This window comes from Cetorhinus maximus, chromosome 8 (assembly GCF_964194155.1).
Source record: "Cetorhinus maximus chromosome 8, sCetMax3.hap1.1, whole genome shotgun sequence".
NCBI lineage: Eukaryota > Metazoa > Chordata > Chondrichthyes > Lamniformes > Cetorhinidae > Cetorhinus > Cetorhinus maximus.
Window position 1 is genome coordinate 138,820,018 of NC_135886.1, and position 27,402 is coordinate 138,847,419.

Genomic DNA, 27,402 nt, shown 5'->3' on the forward strand with positions numbered 1-27,402 from the left:
TATACCCACAGTGCTGTTAGGATTTTGTCTCAGCGACAGTGAAGGAACGATGGTATGTTTCCAAGTGAGGATTGTGTGTGACTTGGAGGGAGCTTGCAAGTGGTAGTGCTCTCCTCCATCTGCTGTTTTCTTGATGGCAGGGATCATGGGTTTGGAAATGGCTGTCGAAGGAGCCTTGGTGAGTTGCTGCATTGCATCTTGTAGCTGATACACACACTGCTGCCACTGTGCATTGGTGCTGCAGGAAGTGAACGCTCATTGTGGTGGTTGGGGTGCTGATCAAGTGGCTGTGTTGTCTTGGATGGTATCAAGCTTCTTGAGTGTTGTTGGAGCTTCACTCGCCCAGGCAAGTGGGGAGTGTTCCATCACACTCCTAGCTTGTGCCTTGTAGATGGGGGATGGGCTTTGGGGAATCAGGAGGTGAGTTACATGCCACAGAAGACCCAGCCTCCAACCTCTTGTAGCCACAGCATTTCTATGGCTCGTTTTGTTAAGTTTTTGGTCAATGGCATTGATGGTGGGGGATTTAGTAATAGTAATATTTTTGAATGTCAAACAGAGGTGGTTAGACTCTCATGTTGGAAATGGTCATTGCCTGGCACTTGTGTGGTGTGAATGTTACTTATCAATTATCAGCCTGAGTCTGAATGTTGCCCAGAGCTATGAGGGTATAGATTGCTTCACTGTCTCAAGTGTAGTGAATGGAACTGAACATTGTGCAATTATCAGTGAACATTGCCACTTCTGACCTTATGATGATGGAAGGTCATCGATGAAGCAACTGAAAATTATTGGGCCTAGGACAGTACCCTGAGGGACTGCTGTAGTAATGTCCTTGCACTGAGATACTATGTGCTAGGTGTGACTCCAGTCAGTGAACAGTTTTCCCCTGTTTCCCAATTTTTGTTGCAGCTACATTGTTCTGCTTTGTTGGAGATGTCTGAACAAAAAGAAAGAAAAGCTTATAGCACCATTCACAACCTGAGGACATCGTAAAGCGCTATTCATCCAATGGAACACTGTTGAAATGTAGTCACTGTTGTAACATAGGGGATTGTGGTAGCCAATTTGTAGGGAGCAAAGTTCCATCAACAGTAATAAAATAATGATCGGACAATCTGTTTTTGTTTTAGTAATGGTGATTCAGGGGTAAATATTGGTCCCTGACATCAGGAACAAATTCCCTGCCTTCTTCAAATTGCACCTTTGGGGAGGCTGATGGCACCTTGATTGTGATGGAATACTTTCCACTTGACCAGATCAGTGCAGCTCCAGCAACAGTCAGGAAGCTCGGTGCTATGCAAGGCAAAGCAACCGCTTGATCTGCACCCCATCCACCACAACCAACATTCACTCTCTACGCCACCATCGTACAGAAGCAGCAGTGTGTACCATCTCAGAATCACAGAGTTGTCACGGTGTAGATGGAGGCCATTTGGCCCATTGTGTCTGTACCGGCTCTCTGAGCATTTTAACTTAGTGCCAACCTTCTGCCTTTTTCCTGTACCCCTGCACATTGTTTCTATTTAAATTATCATCCAATGCCCTCTTGAATGCCTCAATTGAACCTGCCTCCACCACACTTCATGCCAGTGCACCCTAAATCCTAATACCCCTGGCATATTCCCCATACAAACCTTCCTTCAGCCTGAAAAATACCAATTGGCCATTACTCTCTGTTTCCTATCCCTCAGCCAATTTTGTATCCAAGTTGCTACTGTCCCTTTTATTCCATGACCTATAACTTTCCTCACAAGTCTTTGTGTGGCACTCTATTGAATGACTTTTAGAAGTCCATATACACCACACCAATGGCTTTGCCCTCATCACCCATCTTTGTTACTTTTTCAAAAAACGCCAGCAAGTTAGTTAGGCACGATTTTCCTTTAACAAATCCATGCTGAATCTTCCGAATAAATCCACATTTTTCCACGTGACTATTAATTCTATCCCAAATAATTATTTTTAGAAGTTTCCACAGCACCGAAGTTAAACTGACTGGTCTGTAATTTCAAGGCAGATCTTTACAACCTTTTTTGAACAAGGGCATAATGTTTGCAATTCTCCAGTCCTCTGGCACCTGCCCCAAATCCAGGGAACAGTGAAAGATTGTTGCCAGTGCCTCTGCAATCTCCACTCTCACTTCCTTCAATATTCTTGGTACTTATCAACGCTAAGTACCGACAGCTTATCCAATACTGCCTCCTTATCAATTTTAAAGGCATCTAATGACTGAGCTTCTTCCTCTGTCACCATGTCCTGGGCAGCATCTACCTCATAGGTAAAGACAGGTGCAAAGTATTCATTTAACACCTCAGCCATGCCTCTTGCCTCTATGTGTAAATCCCCTTTTTGATCCCTAATAGGCCCTACTCCTCCTTTTACCACCTTTTTACTGTTGATGTGCTTATAGAATACTTTAGGATTTCCTTTTAAGTTAGCGACCAGTCTTTTTTTCATAATCCCTCTTTGCTTCTTGTATTTGCTTTTTTACATCCCTTCTGAACCTTCTGTATCCAGCTTGGTTCTCAATTGTATTTGCTCCCTGACACCTGTCATAAGCACACATTTTCTTCTTTAACTTAATTTCTATCTCTTTTGTCATCCAGTGAGCTCTGGATTTGTTTGTCCTACCCTTCTCTTTTGACTGAGCCCAAACCATCTCCTCTTTGAAGGTAGCCCATTGTTCAGCTACTGTTTTTCCCGCCAACCTTTGGTCCCAGTCTATTCGGCCCAGCTCCGTTCTTGCCCCATTGAAGTTTGGTCTCTGCCAATTGATTATTCTTGCTCTGGATTGACCAATATCATTTTCGACTGTCATCCTAAACCTTATGACACAATGATCACTGTCCCCTAAATATTCCCCCACTGTCACTTGATCTACTTGGCCCACCTCATTCCCAAAAATAGGTCTAGCAGTGCCTCCTTTCGTGTTGGACAGGACACATACTGTTGTAGGAAATTCTCCTGAACACAGTCTAGGAACGCTTGTCCCTCACTGCCCCTTACACTACCACTATCCCAGTCTATATACAAAGTAATTAAAGTCCCACATTATAAATATTCTATGATGTTTACACCTCTCTGTAATTTCCTTGCAGATTTGTTCCTCTATATCCTTCCCACTAGCTGGTGGTCTATATATTACACAGGGCAATGCAATCGCACCCTTCTTATTCCTTAGCTCTAGCCAAATTGATTCTGTCCTTGAATCTTCTGACACACACTTTTTCTCCAGTGCAGCAATACTTTCCTTAACCAAAAACGTAGCCTTGGTCCTTGCTGCGCTCCTCCAAGGATCAATCACCCTCACAGATATCCAGATTGGAAAACCGGTTAGTGAGAGGAACCTCTGGGGGCTCCTGGACTACTTGTCTCTTTCTTTTGGACTGCCTGGAGGTCACGCATTCCCTATCTGCCTGCTTGCCCCTAATCTGCGGTGTGACCACTTCTCTGAATGTGTTATCCACGTAGTTCTCTGCTCACGGATGTACCTCAGTGACTCCAGCCACTGCTCAAGCTCTGAAACGCGGAAGTCAAGCTCATGCAGCCTGTGATATTTCCTGCACATGGGCTTGTCTGGGTCACGAGAAATGTCCATGACTCCCCACATACCACAGGATGGGCATCCTGGTGGCTGAGCTGTCCTGCCATACCTTAGCATTAAATTCTTAACTCACTTTTAAACTTAAACTTTAGTTACTTTTACTTCCTTTAACTTATTTTAACCTTACCCTTGTACTATTAAGCATAAACTGAAGATTAGTAGAAAGTAGAAATTCCTTGCCCTTACTCACAATTCAGCGCCCTCTCCTGTGCTTATAAATTCTTACTTTCTCTAGGCTTGTTCTGAAATTTGCACTTCTGTACTCACGCTGTTTACAATCTCCCAACTGTCCCTCCACCTACGTTCTATACCCCAAACTTTGCTGTTTTATCTATCGATCTTTCACTGTTTTACCCCCCAAACTCTAACTGTTTTATCCCCCAAACTCTTGCTATTTTATCTCCCGGCCTCTCACTGTTTTATAGTCTGAACTCTCCCTGTTTAATCAACCGTACTCTTTTCTCTCTTGAACTCTCACTGTTTTATCTCCTGAACTTTCATTGTTACATCTCCTGAACTCTTACTATTCTATCTCCCAACTCCCGGTGTTCTTTCCCCTTAACTTTCACTGTTTTATCACTCGACATCTCGTTATTTTATCTCCCGGCCTCCCACTGTTATATCTCCTGAACTCTTGCTGTTTTATCTGCTGAACTCTTGCTGTGTTATCTCAGAACTCTCATTGTTTTATCTCCCGTTCTTTCACTGTTTTATCTCCTGAACTCTCACTGTTTTATCTCCTGAACTCTCTCTGTTTTATCTCCTGAACTCTCGCTCTTTTATCTCCTGAAATCTCGCTGTTTTATCTCCTGAACTCTCGCTGTTTTATCTTCTGACCTCTCACTGTTTTATCTCCTGAACTCTCACTGTTTTATCTCCTGAACTCTCACTGTTTTATCTCCTGAACTCTCGCTGTTTTATCTCCTGAACTCTCGCTGTTTTATCTCCTGAACTCTCACTGTTTTATCTCCTGAACTCTCACTGTTTTATCTCCTGAACTCTCGCTGTTTTATCTCCTGAACTCTCGCTGCTTTATCTCCTGAACTCTCGCTGTTTTATCTCCTGAACTCGCATTGTTTTATCTCCTGAACTCTCGCTGTTTTATTGGTTGAACTCTTGTTGTTTTATCAACCAAACTCTCGGTGGTTTTCTCTTGAACTCTCACTTCTTTATCACCCGATCTCTCACTGTTTTATCTCCTGAGCTCGTGCTGTTATATCTCATGAACTCTCACTGTTTTATCTCTCAAACTCTCGCTGTTTTATTTCCTGACCTCTCGGAAAACAGCGAGATCTCACTATTTTATCTCCTGAACTCTCACTGTTTTAGCTTCTGGCTTCTCGTTATTTTATCTCCCGAACTCTAGCTGTTTTATCTCCTGAACTCTCACTGTTCTATCTCCCAACTCCCGGTGTTCTTTCCCCCTAACGTTCATTGTTTTATCACTCAACATCTCGCTATTTTATTTCCCGGCCTCCCACTGTTATATCTCCTGAACTCTCGCTGTTTTATCTGTTGAACTCTTGCTGTGTTATCTTAGAACTCTCGTTGTTTTAACTCCCATTCTTTCACTGTTTTATCTCCTGAACTCTCACTATTTTAGCTCCTGAACTTTCATCGTTTTAGCGCCTGGCTTCTCGTTATTTTATCTCCTGAACTCTAGCTGTTTTATCTCCTGAACTCTCGCTGTTTTGTCTCCTGTACTCTCGCTGTTTTATCTCCCAAACTCTCGCTGTTTTATCTCCTGAACTCTCGCTGTTTTATCTCCTGAACTCTCGCTGTTTTATTGGTTGAACTCTTGCTGTTTTATCAACCAAACTCTCGGTGTTTTTCTCTTGAACTCTCACTTCTTTATCACCCGAATTCTCACTGTTTTATCTCCTGAGCTCATGCTGTTATATCTCATGAACTCTCATTGTTTTATCTCTCAAACTCTCGCTGTTTTATTTCCTGACCTCTTGGAAAACAGCGAGATCTCACTATTTTATCTCCTGAACTCTCACTGTTTTAGCTTCTGGCTTCTCGTTATTTTATCTCCTGAACTCTAGCTGTTTTATCTCCTGAACTCTCACTGTTCTATCTCCCAACTCCCGGTGTTCTTTCCCCTTAACTTTCACTGTTTTATCACCCGACATCTCGCTATTTTATCTCCCGGCCTCCCACTGTTATATCTCCTGAACTCTTGCTGTTTTATCTGCTGAACTCTCATCGTTTTAGCACCTGGCTTCTCATTATTTTATCTCCCAAACTCTAGCTGTTTTATCTCCTGAAATCTCGCTGTTTTACCTCCTGAACTCTTGCTGTTTTATCTCCTGAACTCTCATTGTTATATCTCCTGAGCTCTCACTGTTTTATCTCCTGAACTCTTGCTGTTTTATCTCCTGTACTCTCGCTGTTTTATCTCCTGAACTCTCACTGTTTTATCTCCTGAACTCTCGCTGTTTTATCTCCTGAACTCTCACTGTTTTATCTCCTGAACTCTCATTGTTTATCTCCTGAACTCTTGCTGTTTTATCTCCTGAACTCTCGTTGTTTTATCTCCTGAACTCTCGTTGTTTTATCTCCTGAACTCTCGCTGTTTTATCTCCTGAACTCTCGCTGTTTTATCTCCTGAACTCTCGCTGTTTTATCTCCTGAACTCTCGCTGTTTTATCTCCTGAACTCTCGCTGTTTTATCTCCTGAACTCTCGCTGTTTTATCTCCTGAACTCTCGCTGTTTTATCTCCTGAACTCTCGCTGTTTTATTGGTTGAACTCTTGTTGTTTTAACAACCAAACTCTCAGTGTTTTCCTCCTGAATTCTCGTTGTTTTATCTACTAAACTCTCACTGCTTTAACACCTGAACTCTCACTGTTTTAGCTCCTGAACTATCACTGTTTCATCTGCTGAACTGTTGCTGTTTTTTCTCCCGAACCCTCACTGTTTTATCTATTGAACTCTCATGGTTATTTAACTCGAACTCTCACTGTTTTAACTATTGAACTCTCGCTGTTTTTCCTTACAAACTCTCACTGTTTTCTCTGCTGAACTCTCGTTGTTTTATCTGCTGAACTCTCGCTGTTTTATTTGCTGAACTCTTGCTGTGTTATCTCTGAACTCTCGCTGTTTTATCTCCTGAATTCTCACTGTTTTATCTACTAAACTCTTATTGCTTTATCACCTGAACTCTTATTGTTTTAGCTCCTGAACTCTCGCTGTTTTATCTCCTGAATTCTCGCTGTTTTATCTACTAAACTCTCATTGCTTTATCACCTGAACTCTTATTGTTTTAGCTCCTGAACTCTCACTGTTTCATCTGCTGAAATGTTGCTGTTTTATATCCTGAACTCTCGCTGTTTTATCTCCTGAACTCTCACTTTTTCATCTGCTGAACTCTCACTGTTTTATCTGCTGAACTCTCGCTGTTTTACCTCACAAACACTCGCTGTTTTATCTCCCATGTTCTCGCTGTTTTATCTGCTGAACGCTCGCTGTTTTATCTGCTGAACTCTCGCTGTTTTATCTACTGAACTCTCGCTGTTTTATCTCCCGAACTCTCACTTTTTCATCTGCTGAACTCTCACTGTTTTATCTGCTGAACCCTCGCTGTTTTACCTCACAAACTCTCGCTGTTTTATCTCCCATGTTCTCACTGTTTTATCTGCTGAACTCTCGCTGTTTTATCTGCTGAACTCTCGCTGTTTTACCTCACAAACTCACTGTTTTATCTCACAAACTCATGCTGCTTTATCTCCTGAACTCTCGCTGGTTTAACACCCAAACACCCGATGGTTTATAGTCTGATCTCTCACTACTTTATCTCCTGAACTCTTTCTGTTTTATCTCCTGAACTCTCGCTATTTTATCATCCAACCGCTCATTGTTTTATCTGCTGAACTCTCGTGTTTTGCATCCCGAACTCTTGCTGTTTTAGCTCCTGAGCTCTCACCATGTTATATCCTGAAATCTCGCTGTTTTATCTCCCGACCTCTCGCTATTTTACCTTCTGACCTCTCGCTGCTTTATTTCCTGAGCTCTTTCTGTTTTATCTCCCGAGCTCTCACTGTTTTGTCATCCAACCTCTCGCCATTTTATCTGTTGAACTCTCGTGTTTTATATCCTGAACACTCATTGATTAATCACCTGAGCTCTCACTATTTTATCTCCTGAACTCTCACTGTTTTATATCCCGAACTCTCGCTGTTTTATCTCCCATCCTTTCGCAGTTTTATCTCCTGAGCTCTCACTATTTTATCTCCTGAATTCGCGCCATTTTATTGCCCGGCTTCTCATTATGTTATCTCTCGAACTCTAGCTGCTTTACCTGGTGAACTCTAACTGTTTTATCTGCTGAACTCTTGCTGTTTTATCTGCTAAACTATTTCTGTTTTATCTTCATGAACTCTCACTGTTTCAGCATCTGTGGAGAGAAAGACACAGTTAACGTTTCAAGTCTGTGTGACTCTTCTTCAGATACTGTCAGACCTGCTGAGGTTTTCCAGCAATTTTTGTTTTTGTTCCAGCCAATTAGTCTACTCTCAATCAGTAAAGTGATGGAAGGGGTTGAGACAGTGCCATCAAGCGGCACTGCTCATTGACACTCAGTTTGGTTCCACCAGGACCATTGATCTCCTGACCTCATTCCAGCCTTGGTCCAAATATGGACAAAAGAAAAGAACTCAAGAGGTGAGGTGCAAGTGACTGCCCTAGACATCAAGGCAGTATTTAACTGAGTGTGATGCCAAGGAGCCCTAGCAAAACTGGAGTCAATGGGGATCAGCGCGAAAGCTCTTTGCTGGTTGGAGTCATACCTAGCACAAAGGAAGATGGTTGTGGTTGTTGGAGGTCTATCGTCACAGCACTGGGTCATGATGGCAGGAGCTCCTCGGGGTAATGTTCTAAGACCAACCATCTTCAGCTGTTTCAGCAATGACCATCTTTCCATCATAAGGTGAGAAGTGGGGATGTTTGCTGATGCTTGCACCATGTTCTGCACCATTCGCAACACCTCAGACGCTGAAGCAGCAGGACATGGACAACATTGAGGCTTGGGCTAATGAGTGGTAAGTAATATTCGCGCCACATAAGTGCCAGGCAATGACCATCTCCAATAAGAGAGAATCTAACCTTCACCCCTTGACATTCAATGGCATTGCCATTACTAAATCCCCCACTATCAATATCCAGTGGGTTACAATTGACCAGAAACTGAACTGGATTAGCCATATAAATACAGCAGCTACAAGAGCAGGTCAGAGACTGGGAATTCAACAGCCAGTAACTCACATCCTGTCTCCCCAAAGCCTGTCCACCATCTACAAGACACAAGTCAGGAGTGTGATGGAATACTCTCCACTTACCTGGATGAGTGCAGCACCAACAACACTCAAGAAGCTTGACACCATCCAGGACAAAGCAGCCCGCTTGATTGGCATCTCATTCACCACCTTCAACATTCACTCCATCCACCACCACAGTAGCACAGTGTGTATCATCTACAAAGTGCACTGCAACAACTCACCAAGGGCCCAACAGCACCTTCCACACCCATGACCACTACCACCTAGAAAGACAAGGACAGCAGAAGTATGGGAACACCACCATCCGTAAGCTATCCTCCAAGCGACGTGCCATACTGACTTGGAACTATGCCACTCTTCCTACACTGTCACTGGGTCAAAATCCTGGACCTCCCTCTCAAACAGCACTGCCGATATTCCCACACTACATGGACTGCAGCGCTTCAAGAAAGTGGCTCATCAGCTCCTTCTCAAGGGAAATTAGGCATGGGCAATAAATGCTGACATAGCCAGTGATGCTCACATCCAGTGAAAGAATAAAAATAAATAAAACATGCTTAACAGGCCTGGAGAAATAATATATGGAACCACATCAATTTTTACAGCATCGAAACAGGTCATTTGGCTCAATGGGTCTTTGCCTCTTCCAAATAAATAACACAAGTGGAAAAAAATTGAGGGTATTTTTAATATATGTGACAAATGAGTTGGAACCTCCTGAAAAATAATGGATAATGAATGTCATAGAAATGTATTGTCCTTACATCTGTTAAATTTGACAACAGTGATTTCTCATATTTGGTTTCGGAAACACCTCATCCAATAATTTCTGCTACAGGGTTGTAGCAATTACCTTCTTTTCACGAGAATATTCATCAAATCACTTCTCTGGTGGAATAGCCAAGCTAATTTAAAACCAATTTGCTTGGCATTTTGTCAAGGGAAGGAACTGTTTCAACAGAAATGTGAGAAGACAAATGGAACTCTTTCTACAGCAACTCCCCCTTGCCCCTCCCAACACCCCCACAACTAAAAATTAAAGCAAAGGGCAACGCTCTTCTTTTCCATTGGTTCATGGGAGGTGAGTGTCACTGACAACACCAGTGCTTATCAACCATTCTTGATCACCCTTGAGAATGGAATAGGTGTTCAGAATTTTAGATCCAGGCATCCTTTCACAGAGGCTCACAATGAGATGATTCAGCACCAAGAGGTGCAATGTTCTGAAATCTGAATGTGAATAGAGACAAATACTTAACTTGGTGTCTCATTGTCATGAGATGCTATGGTTAAATTGCTTAACCTCACTGCAATAGATCCATTGCTATAAAGGCAAAAGCAAAACTCAAAGTCAGATGCCAGTATGCCATTTGGTGAATTAACAGAATTAAAATACATTTTTGGAATGCTTGATCTTAAATATGAACATAGAACATATGAACTAGGAGCAGGAGTAGGCCACTATGGTCCTTCCATTCAATAAGATCATGGCTGATCTGATTGTAATCTCCCACCTACCACCGATAACCGTTCACCCACTTGTTAATCAAGAATCCATCTAGCTCTGCCTTAAAAATGTTCAAAGACTCTGCTTCCACTGCCTTTTGAGGAAGAGAGTTCCAAAGACTCACAACCCTCTGAGAGAAAAAAATTCTCTTTTTCTCTGTCTTAAATGAGCGACCCCTTATTTTTAAACCATGACCCCTTGGTCTAGATTCCCCCACAAGAGGAAACATTCTCTCCACATTCACTCAGTCAAGACTCCTCACGCTCTTAAAGGTTTTGATCAAGTCTCCTCTTACTCTTGTAAACTCCAGTGGATAGAAGCCTAACCTAAATCTTCAAGCCTGCAGTTTTCTCCTGATGGTCTAATTCTAAATCAATGGGATTAAAGATGTTGCGACTTTGTTAAAAGTCACAGCATGACTAGTTAGAAACAGAAACAAAGAAAGTAGGAGCAGGAGTAGGTCATTCGGCCCTTTGAGCCTGCTCCGCCATTCACTATGATCATGGCTGATCCTCTATCTCAATGCTGTACTCCTGCGCTCTCCCCAACCCCTTAGTGCCTTTAGAGTCCAGAAATCTATCTATTTCCTTCTTAACTATATTCAGTGAAATATATTCAGTTGTACAATTTTAACATCAATTTGAAGGTTTTGGCCTGAAAATAAGAGTTAATGAACAGTAATAAAGAGAAACAATTAAAAGGTTTGTTTTTTCATTTGCTAAAGCCTTGGATAAGTTATTTTTCTGAAGGTGTTGAAAAGCATTCGCAGCAGCATGACCAGCAGTAGGGATGTTAAATTGGACAGCCGTGCCCGTTTATCAGGTGTTACACAGGCTCTTATGGCACAAAATGGCACAGGAAGTGCCCTGAAGTGTGTCCCCTGCCAAATTAGTGAAGGCAAATAAGGGGGTGTCCTTTGGCATTGAGATATTTGCATATGCAAATAAGAAGCCTAACACTTGTTTCAATTTCATGCTCCAAAATTATTTTTGCCTCAGCATAAATCAATCCTAAACACCGCCTAGATTAACATAAAGGCAAGTACGCAACTGAATAAGCATCCCAATTGTCATTGCGCTTAGAATCAAGCTGTAGGCACCCATAACACCTGTTCCCAGCTCCACGGACATGTGCCCTTCACGATGCAATGGCGCAGTGGCACTGTCGCTGGGCTAGTAATCCAGAGACCCAGGGTAATGCTCTGGGGACCTGGGTTTAAATCCCGCTATGGCAAATGGCGGAATTTGAATTCAATAAAAATCTGGAATTAAAAGTCGAATGATGACCATGAAACCATTGCCGATTGTTGTCAAAATGCATCTGGTTCACTAATGCCCTTTAGGGAAGAAAATCTGTCATCCTTACCTGGTCTACCTACATGTGACTCCAGATCCACAGCAATGTGGTTGACTCTTAAATGGCCTGGCAAGCCACTCAGTTGTATCAGACTACTACAAAATCACAAAAGGGATGAAACCGGACGGACTACCCAGCATCGATCTAGGAACTGGAAATGACAATGCCAATCGCAGCCCTGTCGATCCTACAAGGTCCTCTTGACTAACATCTGGGGCTGATGCCAAAATTGGGAAAGCTGTCTCACAGACTAATCAAGCAACAGCCTGACATAGTCATTCTCGCAGAAACATACGTTACAGGTAATGTCCCAGATACCACCATCACCATCCCTGGGTATGTCTTGTCCCACCAGTGGCACAGTGGTATACAGTCGGACGGCAATTGCCCTGGGAGTCCTCAACATCGACCCCGGACCCCATGAAGTCTCATGGCATCAGGTCAAACTTGGGCAAGGAAACCGCCTGCTGATTACCACGTACCACCCTCCCTCAGCTGATGAATCAGTGCTCCTCCATGTTGAACATCACCTGGAGGAAGTACTGAGAGTGTCAAGGGCGCAGAATATACTCTGGGTAGGGGACTACAATGTCCATCACCAAGAGTGGCTCGGTAACACCACTACTGACCAAGCTGGCCGAGTCTTAAAGGACATAGCTGCTAGACTGAATCTATGGTAGGTGGTGAGGGAACCAATAAGAGGGAAAAACATACTTGACCTCATCCTCATCAACCTGCCTGCTGCAGATGCTTCTGTCCATGACAGTATCAGTAGAAGTGACCAGAAGTTGTGGTGGAGATGAAGTCCCGGCTTCACATTGAGGATACCCTCCATTGTGTTGTGTGGCACTACCACCATGCTCAATGGGATAGATTTCAAACAGATCTAGCAACTCAAAGTTGGGCATCCATGAGGTGCTGTGGACCATCAGCAGCAGCAAAATTGTACTCAAACACAATTTGTAACCTCATGGCCTGGCATATCCCCCACTCTACCATTACCACTAAGCCAGGGGATCAACCCTGGTTCAATGAAGAGTGCAGGAGGGCATGCCAGGAGCAGCACCAGGCATACCTAAAAATGAGGTGTCAACCTGGTGAAGCTATAACACAGGACTACTTGCGTTCCAAACAGCATAAGCAGCAAGTGAGAGACAGAATTAAGCGATCCCACAATCAACGGATCAGATCTAAGCTCTGCAGTCCTGCCACATCCAGTCGGGAATGGTGGTGGACAATTAAACAACTCACTGGAGGAGGAGGCTCCACAAATATCCCCACCCTCAATGATGGAGGAGCCCAGCACATCAGTGCAAAAGATAAGGCTGAAGCATTTGCTACAATCTTCAGCCAGAAGTGCCAAGTGGATGATCCATCTCGGCGTCCTCCAGAGGTCCCCAGCATCACAGATGCCAGTCTTCAGCCAATTCGATTCACTCCACGTGATATCAAGAAACGGCTGAAGGCACTGGATACTGCAAAGGCTATGGGCCCTGACAACATTCCGGCAATGTTACTGAAGACTTGTGCTCCAGAACTTGCCACACCCCTAGCCAAGCTGTTCCAGTACAGCTACAACACTGGTATCTACCCGGCTATATGGAAAATTGCCCAGGTATTTCCTTACACAAAAATCAGGACAAATCCAATCCGGTCAATTACTGCCCCATCAGCCTACTGTCCATCATCAGTAAAGTAATGGCAGGGGTCATCAACAGTGCTATCAAGCAGCACTTGCTTAGCAATAACCTGCTCCCTGATGTCGAGTTTGGGTTCCGCCAGGGCCACTCAGCTCCTGACCTTGTTACAGTCTTGGTTCAAACATGGGCAAAAAGTTGAACTCCCGAGGTGAGGTGAGAGTGGCTGCCTTTGACATCAAGGCAGCACTTGACTGAGTGTGGCATCAAGGAGCCCAAGCAAAACTGAAGGAATGGGGGGGAAACCTCTCCGCTGGTTGGAGTCACACCTATCACAAAGGAAAATGGTTGTGATTGTTGGAGGTCAGTCACCTGAGCTCCAGACATCACTGTAGGAGTTCCTCAGGGTGGTGTCCTTGGCCCAACCATCTTCAGCTGCTTCATCAATGACCTTCCCTCCATCATAAAGTCAGAAGTGGGGATGTTCGCTGATGATAGCACAATGTTCAGCAACATTTGCGACTCCTCAGATACTGAAGCAGTCCATGTCCAAATGCAGCAAGACTTGGACAATATCCAGTCTTGGGCTGACAAGTGGCAAGTAACATTCACACCACACAACTGTCAGACAATGACCATCTCCAACAAGAGAGAATCCAACCATCGCTCCTTGATGTTTAACGGCATTACCATCACTAAATTCCCCACTATCAACATCCTGGGGGTTGTCATTGTCCAGACACTGAACTGGACTAGCCATATAAATACTGTGGCTGCAAGGGCAGGTCAGAGGCTAAGAAGCCTGCGATGAGTAACTCACGTCCTGGCTCCCCAAAGCCTGTCCACCATCTACAAGGCACAAGTCAGGAGTGTGATGGAATACTCCCCACTTGCCTGGATGAGTGCAGCTCCCACAACACTCAAGGAGCTTGACACCATCCAGGAAAAAGCAGCCTGCTTGATTGGCACCACATCCGCATACATTCACTCCCTCCACCACCGACGCACAGTGGCAGCAGTATGTGCCATCTACAAGATGCACTGCAGGAATTCATCAAGGCTTCTTCAACAGCATCTTCCAAATCCAAGACCACCCCCATCTAGAAGGACAAGGGCAGCAGATAGATGGGAACGCCACCACCTGGAAGTTCCCCTCCAAGTCACTAACCATCCTGACTTGGAAATTTATCACCATTCCTTCGCTGTCGCTGGGTAAAAATCCTGGAACTCCCTCCCTAACAGCACTGTGGGTGTACCTACACCACAGGCACTGCAGCGGTTCAAGAAGGCAGCTCACCATCACCTTCTCAAGGGTAACTAGGGATGGGCAATAAATGCTGGCCCAACCAGCAAAGCTCACATCCCGTAAATGAATTAAAAAAGAATGCCCAAACTAAACCAGTTCTTCTGTTCCTCCTCTGAGGCCAAATCTTATCCTGTGACTTCCCCCAATCCCTCCTCCGAACCCCTGATCACTCCTCCACGTCCGATGCCAAGTTTAAGCCCTTATGGCCTTGGAAGCTCCATCTTCTTGATGCCAGAGCCCAAGGCCCAATTTGTGGGGCTCCGCGGACTTCACCATTTTGACCCAGGGTTGGGTGGGGCTGCCTAAAAGTGGGTGATCCCAAATTTAAGCCAAAAGTATTTTACTACAGGTCAGATTTAGTATTAATGAGATAAATGAGGGGCACAATTGCAAAATGATTCACAGCAGTAGTCAGGGGACGAGATAGTACAGAGACAGTTCATCTGGACTCCTACCCTGATGATCCATGAGCTCCCAAATTGCAAGAATAGCAGCCAAACTGTTCACTATTAGATGCATTCTCCACCTTGAAAAAATAAATTAAACAAAAAAAAAAAGCCTTTTGCAGGTGGAAAATTGCCTTTTTGCAGCAATAATCTGGAAAATAAAAGATTTAATAAAACGTATGCATTGAAGTAGCCCTTCACCAGCCTAAAATTGTTGCCAATTTGAACATTTCCAAGTCACCAATAAATATTCATTCAGTGAGCCTAAAACCAAGGTTGCATTATAATAAAAACACTATCGCAAAATAACCTAATACTATGAATCACGTTGAGTAGATACCGCATCCATAAAAAGAATTATGAAGTGGTGCTTTGCTTCCTCATTAGTTTCCCAAATGCAAGCTCGTGCTGGGAATGTGTGAATATGATAACATGACAGATAGTTTGTCACTTTTTTCAATGTTTAAATGTCTCATTAGCAGTTTGAGACACATTAAAGGATCATTAAGGGACATTTTCAGCTTTAATCTTCCCATTATTAAGATTTGTACGCTGGGAAGTCAGGGTTCGGAGTTCAGGCAGACCTGATTCACAACTTTAGCACATTTCTATCCATTGGGGTTATTGGGTGGACCATTATAGGACCACATGAGATTCTGATATCAACTCCCAGTGCACGAGGAGCACTAAAGATGACAATGTGCCCCCTCGGTACAAGTACTTCATGACTCCAAGCAAGTTGTGTCTTAATTTGCTTCCAGTTGAGGTGTCATATGGTCATGAAATGCATGTGTCACCTATACTCTCTGGAGTTTAGAATGAGAGGTAATTTCCTCAGAGTTCTGAAGAAAAATCATATTCCACTCGAAATGTTAACACTGTTTCTCTCTCCACCACCAACACCCCCACTAACACCCCACCACCAACACCCCCACTCCCCACCACCACCAACAACCCAACTCCTCCCCCCACCACCAACCCCCCCACTCCCCTCCACCACCAACACCCCCACTTACCCCCACCACCAACACCCCTACACCCCCCACAACCAACACCCCAACACCCCCCACCACCACCAATTCCCTACTCCTCCCCCACCACCAACACCCCCACTTCCCCCCACCACCAACACCCCCACTCCTCCCCCCACCACCAAAACCCCCACTCCCCCCTACCACCAACACCCCCACTCCCTCCTCACCACCAACACCCCAAATCCTCCCCCCACCACCAACACCCCCACTCCACCCCCCACACAAACACCCCCACTAACCCCCCCACCACCAACACCCCAAATCCTCCCCCCACCACCAATACCCCCACTCCCCCCCATCACCAATACCCCCATTGCCCCCCCACCACCAATACCCCCACTCCCCCCCCACCACCAATACCCTACTCCTCCCCCACCACCAATACCCCCACTAACCCCCCACCACCAACACCCCAACTCCTCCCTCCACCACCAATACCCCCACTCCCCCTCCACCACCAACACCCCCACTAACCCCCCACCACCAATACCCCCACTCCCCCTCCACCACCAACACCCCCACTAACCCCCCACCACCAACACCCCAACTCCTCCCTCCACCACCAATACCCCCACTCCTCCCCCCACCACCAAAACCCCCACTAACCCCCCAATACCAACACCCCAACTCCCCCCCCCACCACCAACACCCCCACTCCCCCCCCACCACCAACACCCCCACTAACCCCCCACCACCAATACCCCCACTCCTCCCCCTACCACCAACACCCCACTATTTTTCGTTAAACACTTAATACACTCAAACATCCATTGCACAATCGTTCAATGGGTGCTGTCATACATTGACATTTCAACATGGAGTGAGTTAGCCCTCGGGTTGCAAATATTAGGCAAGATGTGGAAATGATATAAATCGTTACATTTTTACGTGGCATGATAAAGAAAAGGCAACTTAACATAATATTTTCTTAACCTCCCTTGGGCAAATCCTTGGCGAATGACAATTTCTTCAGCTAATGCATCCTATTGCTTCTGTGTGGTGCATCCCAAGTGGCTGCAGCAGCAGTGCAGACACATTCCTGTCCTGGCCGCTGATCCACACCCACAGAACTTTGAGCCACTGAGAACCCTGCCAAAGATTGCTCCACCATCATTTGTGCTAGAGCAGGGTCACCCATTGGGAGCCAAGCCAGCCTGTCATGTATTGTCTGGGATGGGGGGTGGGGTGCGGGAGGGCTACAGTTGAGAAGTGGGGAATTTTCAAGAGGGCTACCGTTCCTTGTCCCTTTATGTCATTGCCCCTCTCCTAGGCCAGTGCCGCTCTGCTGCAGGCCATCTTGGGAAAGATCAGTAAAGCCACGAATAATGTCGATCAACCTTCTGGAGCGGCAGACACGTTGGCAAATGGAGTCTGCACAGGGATGGTCAAGGTCTCCACAGACTCATTTGAGACCCTTCCTGACAGCTTCATGGAGAAGACCACTCTCTCCATGCCAGGTATTCTAGAAATTTCCTGCACCACCAACCCACTAGTGGTCAAGATGGACTCCTCCATCCTTTCTGTACTGTGGAGAATGCGCGTGGGAGGTCGTTCAATATCTGGCTATGTTTCTGATGCACCTCTAGCATTCTCCTTCTCAATCATAACCCCAGTTCAACATCTGTGTCCAGCTGAGCAGAGATTGGAAAGGGTTGTGCCCCCTCACATGGACTCTCCACAGCTGTCCCTGTCACCAGTATCTGCTTGTGCTCGCTTTAAACTGTGATTCACTGAGTAAGAATCCGCCTTAATTTATTGGGTCTCGCACGGGACCTGTGCTGGTGCATAGCGGTACGCCCTCAGAAGGAAAGAGATCATCTAAGAATCGCCTCAAGGACATCCTGCACCATATGTTCTACATGTGAGAACCCTGGAAGACAGAAGAAAGATAAATGATTCAGTTGGGAAAAGTTGTCAACATTGATGCCCCTCTAGCATACTCCTTCTCAACGATAATCCCAGTTCAACATCTGTGTCCAGCTGAGCAGGGATTGGAAAGGATTGTGCCCTCTCACATGGACTCTCCACAGCTGTCCCTGTCACCAGTATCTGCTTTTTGATAATGACCATACTCGGTCTTATAGTTTAGTCATTGATAAAATTAATCATCACATGTGTGTCTGAGATATTGGTAATTCTGTCGCCAGCTATCTGTGAGCTCTCTGGCTCTCCAACTCTGTGTGAGAGGCCATTAAATGGCTGTGGGAGAGCTGCCAAGTGGGGCTCACCCTCACATTTACACCAGTGCACAGGATTCTTGCCTTTTGCATGAAACTCAGCCCGTACACTCTATTTCTCTCCGCACAGATGATGCTGGACCTGCTGAGTACTTCAATCATTTTCTGTTTTTATCTCACTTTTCCTGCCCTGGTTAAGTCATTAAACCACTTCCTGCCTTGTGCCCATGACCTGGTCACAACACTCCTCGCTGCTCACTCCCTCAGCCACCTTCCAAGCACACCTTTGTTAGGAGAGCAGTAGGTTTCTTCCCCTCATTTCTGACTAAATGTACGTTCCTCCCATATTACAATATGCCTTTAAGGGGTAGCAGCATGCCGCCACTAGAAGAGAAATGTGTCATGTGATTCAGTCTTAGTATCGCTTTGGCCTGTGAGCAGAACACAAACTCACAGCTCTGCTGCTGATGTCTTCAAATTTTCTATCCATGTATATATGTTCTCATGTACATAGTCTAAATAACTGAACCCACAACGTGTTTACACAATCCCTTATGAGTGATTGTACATGGACTTGGTGAGGCCATACCTGGAGGGATGTATGTAAACTTAGTCTCCTTATTTAAATAAAATATATAATTTCTTTAAAAGCAGTTCAGGAAAGGTTCAGTGGACTCATTTCTGGGGTGAAGGGGTTTTCTTATGAAGAAATATCGAACAGGTTTCGGGCCTTTACCCATTGGAATTTAGAAGGATGCAATGCGATTTGATGGAAACATATTAAGATCCTGAGGGGACCTGATAGGGTGGATACTGGGAAGGTTTTCTTCTTGTGGAGGTGACCAAAAGTAAGGAACATAGTTTTAAAATAAGAAGACTCCCTTTTAAGACAGAGATTAGGAGAACTTTTTCTTCCAAAGGGTCATTGCTATGTTGTATTCTCTATCCAGAAAGTAGTGGAGGCTGGGCCATTGAATTTATTCAAGGCAAAGTTGGACAGTTTTTTGTTAGGCAAGGTTTATGGGGGCAGACAGGAAAGTGGAGCTGAGACTGCATCAGATCAGCCCTGATCTTATTGACTGGTGGGGCAGGCTGAAAGGGCCTAATGGCCTACTCCTGCTCCTAGGTTCCTATGTCCCTGTGATTGGTGCCTTTATATCGTAAGAAAAACCGTGGCATCCTCCTGCTCCTGACTGCACCCAGCAGAAATTCCAGCGACAGCGGATGCTGTCCTTGCTCTCTGTAACATCCTGACCACTCCCAATTTTCACTTGTCTCTTTAAGTTAACCCGAGACTGCGTCATGCAGGCTACACATCACACCCACTGCAAAGCTTGGGCCTATGAAACCTTGAATTGGTAGAATTGGTAGAATTGACTTTCAAATGTATATTGACTCTGAGATTCTCCAGACGTAATTCCAGCACAACCCCCCTCCCCTTCCGCCAGCCTGCATAGGAAACGCCTTCAGGTTAACATTGGAGCCATATTTGTTTCTCAAAAGAAAAAAAAATTGACGCGACTGCTTATTTCCAAAAGCGGGAAGAGTATCTGGAGTTTACAAATCCAGTAGGGAGCCTCATCCGCTCACAGGGAATGTTGGACTTCAAGTACGTACCACCTATGATTAATGTAGATGATGTTGTCCCTGAATTTTCGATATGCTTTGCCGGCATACTGAAGCTCTCTGTTGAAAGCAACATTTCAGAAAATTAAATCCCGAGTGGTTTAAAAAGCACCGTAGCCTCTTCAGCAAGATATGCAACAGTTTTTTTTTGTTGATATTTTAAATGCCACTGCAAAGCCAAAAAATCACATAAAACAACTCACATTAAAAAAAAAATTAAAAGATGTGCTTCTTTGAAATGGCTGAAGCATTGCCTCTGCTCAGTGAATAATGTAAATACCACAGCTGTAGCCTAATAGATGCAATTTAATTCATTCTGTGAGCACCACAAATATGTGCATTTTTTTTTTTGAAAACTCCTACAATTCCTGCTTAGAATCTGTCCTGACCGTTTCCCCAGTTTGAACTGATCACAGAGAACACTTGGCGATTGATGGATGTTGTTTAGGATGTAAAGCAGTGCGCCATCAACACTCAAACAAGCAATTTAGATGCAGAGATGAAAGCAAAATGCTGCGGGTGCTGGGAATCTGAAACATGAACAGAAAACGCTGGGGGAAAAGCTCAGCAGGTCCAGCAGCACCTGCGGAGAGAGAAACAGAGTGAGTGTTTCGAGTCCGCATGACCCTTCTTCAGAGCTGAAGAGAAGTGGACGCGTGATGAAATTCAGATCGTTTAAATGGGGTGGGGCAGGTGGAGCCGCATCGAAGGCCAAAGGAGGGGGACAAGCGAGGGATCGACAAAGATGTTATGAACTAAAGGGCAAGGGAAGTGTTAATGGCAGCGATTAGTGCTAAAAAAAAAAGGTGCCGATGGTGGCATACAGGTAAGAAAACGAAATGTGATTATAGCAGCGGTAGCATTGTGTGAAAGAACAACATGGAACAAGTGATAGATGGTCCTGTGGAGGATGGGATGGGGGGTAGGGAGGGGACGGTGGTGGGAAATAAAAGGATAGAAAATGGGAACAAAAAAGGTGATAAAACCAGGGGTAAATGAATTAAAATAAAATATTGCTTTGTCCCCACCTATCGCTGGCCTTCGATTCAGCTTAACCTAACCCACCGCCCTAATACAGTATAAATTTCACCACATTTCCACTTCTCTTCAGCTGTGAAGAAGGATCATACGGGCTCCAAATGTTAACCCTGTTTCTCTCTCCACAGATGCTGCTTGGCCTGCTGAGTTTTTCCGGCATTTTCCCTTTCAATTTAGACACATGATGCTTTTTCCTAAGCGCACGACACTGTGCTGTCATGTTCTGAGGGCATCTGGATCATGCTCTTCGCCAATGTGTGTGCTGGGAACTGCTGGTGCCATTCTTGAAGGGGATGACTCCTCTGCGGCCAAGCCTGCGCTCCGAGAATTGCCCCTGGATGTCTGGTGTCAGTCGTGGCTCTGAGTCAAAGTAGGTTTCAGGCACTCTCCAGCCACTTGAGTGTATAAAATCCAGGCTTACACTCCTGTGCTGCACTGTGAGCGGTGCCAAATTTTAAACTGAGGTCCTGCCTGCTTCCTCAGGTGGATGTAAAAGATCCCGTGGTGCGACTTTGAAGAGCAAGAGTGTGCTAGGCAATATTTATCCCTCAAGCAATGGCACCAAAGCAGATTATCTGGACATTATCACATTGCTGTTTGGAGGGATTTGCTGTGCACAGATTGGCTGCCACGTTTCCAACATTATAACAGTAAATACATTTTAAAAGAATTCGATTGGCTGTAAAGTGCTTTGGGACATCCTAAGATCGTGAAAGGTGCTTTTTAAGTGCAGGATCTTATGCGATGTCGCACAATTTGGGATGGAGTGGAGTTTCCCCAAAGGGCATGGCCAGATACTGCGTCCATTTTGCCGATCTCAAGTTGTGCTCAAGCATTCTCCCAATTTCATCGAATCGGGACAAACTTAAAATGGGTCGAATTCATCACAGACAATCAAGGTCTAATGAAATGTTGAACCCACGCCAGGATATCTCGTTTTTGAGTTTTATTGTTCAAAATTTCAACTCATTTCGCCATCATTCAGGCACACCGGACACAGCAGGCTAGGAAAACTGCAGCTGGGAATACTTCTCGAGTTTTGAAGTGACTTATTATTTGAAGTAAAAAAAATCATTGAAAGAAAGAGAAAATACAGAGCAGGTCTGGGTGAGGATAATTGTTTTTTTAAAATTATTAAAGTCTAATTAAAAGATCCATGAAATAACTTAGGGCAGAATCGTCCCAGGTTTGCGCAAAGTGCGGTTGTGGGCGCGAAAAAAGTTGTTTTACCCTCCGGCCGCAACGGCAGGCTTTTACGCCGTATCATCCCATTCCCGGCACGTTAATAATGCCAGCACAGGAAACATGCCAAGTCGCTGACGGTGCGGTGTCTGATTCACCCGCCCCGCTGTGACCTCAGGCCTTCAATAAACCAGGCACCGTATTTAAACGGCGCCCCTGCACAGAGCTAGCACTCCCTAAGGGATCGGAAGCTGCTGGAAAGTCATGGTTGCCAAAGGGAGGAAACATGCTGCCCCCAAATTTAGCGATGCCTGCCTCGTGTGCCTACTGGGTGCAGGGGAGACCCGCTGTGTTGTCCTCAACCCCCCGTTCTTGGTGAACGCCGACGAGATAGGTCACCAATCCAGCATGGGGGGTGGTGGCAGCGGTGGTCAGTGCCCAGTGCTGAAAGCGGATGAACGATCTCCTCCGTTCCACCAGGGTAATTCACTCTGCTCATCACTCTCAACTCACACACTCACAAACCCATCACACATTCACAGGTATCTCACTCACTGCCTGTTCAAGGGCCATCACCACTCACTCTCTCACAGGCACCTTCATCTGCCCTGTGGATCATGTCCTCATCCAGTCCACGGCACCACTCACCACCCACACAGGCCAGGCATCCTTCTTATCTGGCCTGGTAGGCATCCTGCTTACACTCTCTCCATCTGTATTCATGCAGGACAAGCTGGCACACAGCAAAAGGGAGAGGTCACAGACTGGTGAAGGAATGCCCGACATCAAGGCCCTCACAGACTTTGAAAACAGAGCCATCCAGCTGGCCGGCAATGATCTGGACCATTCCTATGCTGACGGTGAGGTCAGGGGTGCTCAACCAAGTGAGATCCCAACATTGCAACATCCATCAGACAACAATGCTGTGAGTGAGTTCCCCTGTTTCACAGTCCCCTGTCCTGCACTAATTACCTCTCCTTGCTTTCACAGGCACATCAGGGAAAGAGCCGAAGGTTTCCAAAAGCCAGGTCCTCGACTCAAGCCTCGAAAACACCTCGGAAGAAGAATCCAATGGCATCCAAACTGAAGACCTGTCACAGCACTCACTCACGCCCTATACAAGCACAGAGACACACACCTCAGTGGGACCTAGCTTTAGAGTAGCCCCACGATCACAATCTGGTGAGCACATCGCACTGTCTGATCCACAGCAGGCGGCGGCAGGGACTTCCCAGGTTTCCGGCAACTCGGAGGATTGCTGGAGGCAGGAAATTTGCTGAGTCCAAGTCAGATGAGGAGCCTCTGGACTCGGTCATGCCGCAGTTGCTGGAGCTGCAAAGGTAAACTCGGGAACATCAGGAAGGGATGTCCGCTGCACTCCTCAGATTGCAAGGCACAATGGAGGTGTCCGTCCACCTTCAGCTTGAGGTGATAGCACTGGCATGTCAACGCAGTGAGGTCAATGCTGTTAGGATGGAAGTTGCCATGGAGACCCTGTTCCAGGACATTGGTCCTGTGCTGCGGTATGGGTTGAACTCCAACATTGATGCCATAGTTGGCCCCCAATAGTGCCAACGTGAGAGGGGTGTGGGGCAGCTCAATCTCACTCCAGCTTCCCCTTCTCCTCAAGGGGTCAGCCAGGGTCCATCAGGCACCCATAGGGAGGAGGATCAGCAGCCAGATAACCAGGAACCATCCATCCAGCTGACTCCAGGAGTGTCCGGTCCAGTCCATTACCGCTCTTCCTGTGACTCCAGCAGGTCCAGCTCAACAGGCCGAGGAGGGTTCAGCTGGCCCACAGCAGGAGCCCGAAAGCAGGCCAGGCCCCTCCAGGTCTCAGCCTCCAAAAGAGACCAGCCAAGTTCATCACAGACAGGGCGTCGCAGTCAGCAGACTGCCTCCACCTCCACTGAGAATGTCTTGGCAACACCAAGACATTGCGATAGGGTTAGGAAGATCAAGAAGATGTAACTCTTTTCGAGTCAAAACAATTAACTAAATTAACAATAACAAGGGAGAAATTAAGCACAGCCCCTAATTCAGGTCAGCTGTAAAACCAAGGACAAAGTTTAAAGGAAACTTCCAAACATTAAACCAAAAAGAAGATGTAACTCTTTCGAGTTATCAACAGTCATAGATTGTAACTCTTTCGAGTACATTCACAGTTCTTGGTTTCCGGGAGTGGGACATGAACCCACAACCTTCTGATTCAAAGGCGAGAGTGCTATGAACTGAACCAAAAGAAGATGTAATTGTACACGCTTGGCATGGGTGTTAATCACTTGTACATAATGTTCAAATTGTAAATAAACCCCCAATAATTTCTTCCTGGCTGTGGCTCCTTGTTCTGATAAGCAGTGCTCGTGTCACTCAGATGTGAAACCTTTTTGCACAAGATAAAGGCAGGCGTCTCAGTCCAGGGCCTCTTCCCTTTGCTTTGTGTGACCTGGCTTCACAGTCACTCGGCACATCAGTGATGTCTGCACCTCGATAGTGCTGGTCATTGTTGCCAGAATGTTGTGGGCAGGTGTCACAGAGTTCCATCATTCTCTCTTTTTGCTCTCAGCACCTTTGAAGTGGGGCTGGACCCCATCTCTTCAGCACTTGTGACTGGTTTAGCTGTGCTCCTGAATGGAACAAATGCTGAAGGCTGACAAAGGATCAGGTGAAATTAAGTTTCATGGCTGCGGCCCCATGATATGACCCTGATCTGAGCTCAAGCAAGCTGCCCTCAGCCAGGCAAGACTCAGACATTCACAGAGGCAGTTTGAAGATCTATGGAGTGTCCTCACTGCATGTTGTCGGCATCGACCTGGAACCTTGAGACCATTCGGGCCTCCACTGTGTCTCCATGACATGAGCCTGAGCACTGAGGGTATGTGTGCTGCCATCAGCCACACAGCAGGCAAATGTTCACAGGTGCAAGGTGAGGAAGCCAGGACTGTCCTCAATGCATCTTGTCATCATCCTTCATGAATTTTGCGGCTATCAGGGCCTCCCTATGCCCCTGCCCTGCCTGGCCAGTGCAATGGCCTCATCGTCGGCATCCTCACCTTCGAGGACCTCATCACCGTCATTCCCTTCAACTTCCTCCACCTCGGAGGAGACGTGCAGCTCTTCCATCTCCTCCTCAGCCAGGTTTTCCCCCACCATTGCAAAGCCAGGTTATGATGCATGTGGCAAATGATGATGATGCGCGACACCCTCTGGGGTCTGTATTGCAGGGCTCCACTGCACCTGCTGAGGCACCGGAACCTCATTTTCAAAATGCCTATTGTTTGCTCCACCAAAGTCCAGATCGCGGCATGAGCCGTGTTACACCGTCGCTCTGCCGCATGGGCATCATCAGCTACGTCCTCTGTGGGCCCTGTCTCCCAGGATCCAACCCTGCAGCCTGTGTGGACACTGAAAAGTGTCACAGATCTGAGACCTGCTAATAGTGTAGGAGCCTTGGACACTCCCTGGGAATCGCACGCAGACCTGTAGGCTGTGTTTGTGGCAGTGGCACACCAGCTGGAGATTCAGCAGGTCAAAGCCTTGCAGTTGATGTAGTTGACTGCTTGTTGCCACAGAGATCTGAGCGTCACGTGGGTGCAGTCGATAGCCCCCTGCACCAGTGGAAAACCTGAGATCAGGGCAAATCCCAGCACTCTTGCTTCCTGGCTTTCCTGATCCCAGGTGAAATGCACAAAGTCCAGTGCCATAGCGAAGGTGGCGCCAATGATCTCTTGAGTACACTTGTGCTTGAAGGCTTGTGAGATCCTGTACTGGTCACCTGTGGAGCCTCAGAAAGATCCACTAGTGTAAAAATTGAGTGTCGTGGTCACTTTCACGGCCACTGGCAGTGGATGCCCTCCATGTCCCCGTGGTGCCAAGTCCTGCAGCAGGTGGCACATGTGACCGACCAGTTCCCTAGACATGCGCAGTCTTCGGCAACACTGGTTCTCAGTCATCTGCAGGAGTGACAAGCGCCTTCTATAGACCCTGGGCCTAGCGAGGTGCCTACGAGTGACAGCTCACTGTGGATCTTCAGCTGTGTGTGCAGCAGGCCCTGCCACCCTTCATCTTGAGGAGGTGCTCCTCCCTTTGCTGAGCCAGGTGCCTCTGCCGCTCTTGTCTTCTTCTTCTCTGCTCTCTCTAAGCCATGAGGCAGATCACTAAATCACCAGGCTCCATATCCTGATGTTCTCCCCCTACAGGATCAAAGAGTGAAACGTGTGGGTTAGCATGGGTGTACTAATGACAACTCTTGGTTAAGTCTCGAGGCACCTTCATGCACGCCGGAGAGTGCTGGCCACCACTTGGATGGCCAGTGTGTAGTGCGCTCATTGGCTGTCTGAAACCACACCCACCTCCGCCCCACTTAACTTGACCGATTGGTGGCAGCTTCGGCCACTGGACTGCATGCTGTGCTCTCAGCTCAGGCACAGGCATCCTCCTCACCCACACTGCAAGGCTGCACTGTTAGCTTGAACCATGAGGTCCAAACCTTAATAAAGACATTGCAAGGGGCTGTGAGCACCTCCACCAGTGACTGCACCATGGCCAGCTTTCGCAAGGGGATTGTACAACTTGCTCTGTCAGCCAATTGTTCTGCTGCCCCCTAAAGCACACATTAATTTGCAGTCTGCGCCTGAGGGGTGAAACGTTCTGGAGCACTTGGTGACACGTTCATGCTTTTGCGTTGCTTGAGTGAACAGAAAAGCTTCAGGGGCCCGACTCCCAGCGCGTCAACGGAGCTGCAGCTGAACGGTCTCAGCTGAGGGAGAATGCTCACTTTTGACAAGTTTTCCAAGTGCGTGGCCGCTTCCCTCACGCCCCCTCCCCCACCCCGGTATGTGCTTGTGGGTGAACTTCAATCTGCGCTTCCTTGTCCCCCACCCCAGCACGTGCCTCTGTACATCCTTCAAGTCTGACCGCAGCTCTCCACCTGGCCTGACCCGCACTGGAGCCCTTGCCCCTAGCACCACACTAAAAGCCAGTGGGGAAAAAGTGTCTTGCCTCTGTCCCTGTGAATGAGTAGCGCCTCTTCCTTGATGTCCTATGGGTGATGTTCGCGAGCACTGTGCAAGACTGTGAGTGCTCACCTCCCAATTCCCCTCGAAGTTCAGGTTGCCAGGTGCACGCCTTTTGAAGGCAGTTGTGAAACATGCCAACCTGAAGTCACGCCGATGTGGGCAGTATATTTGACGTAGTGGGGGGATGAC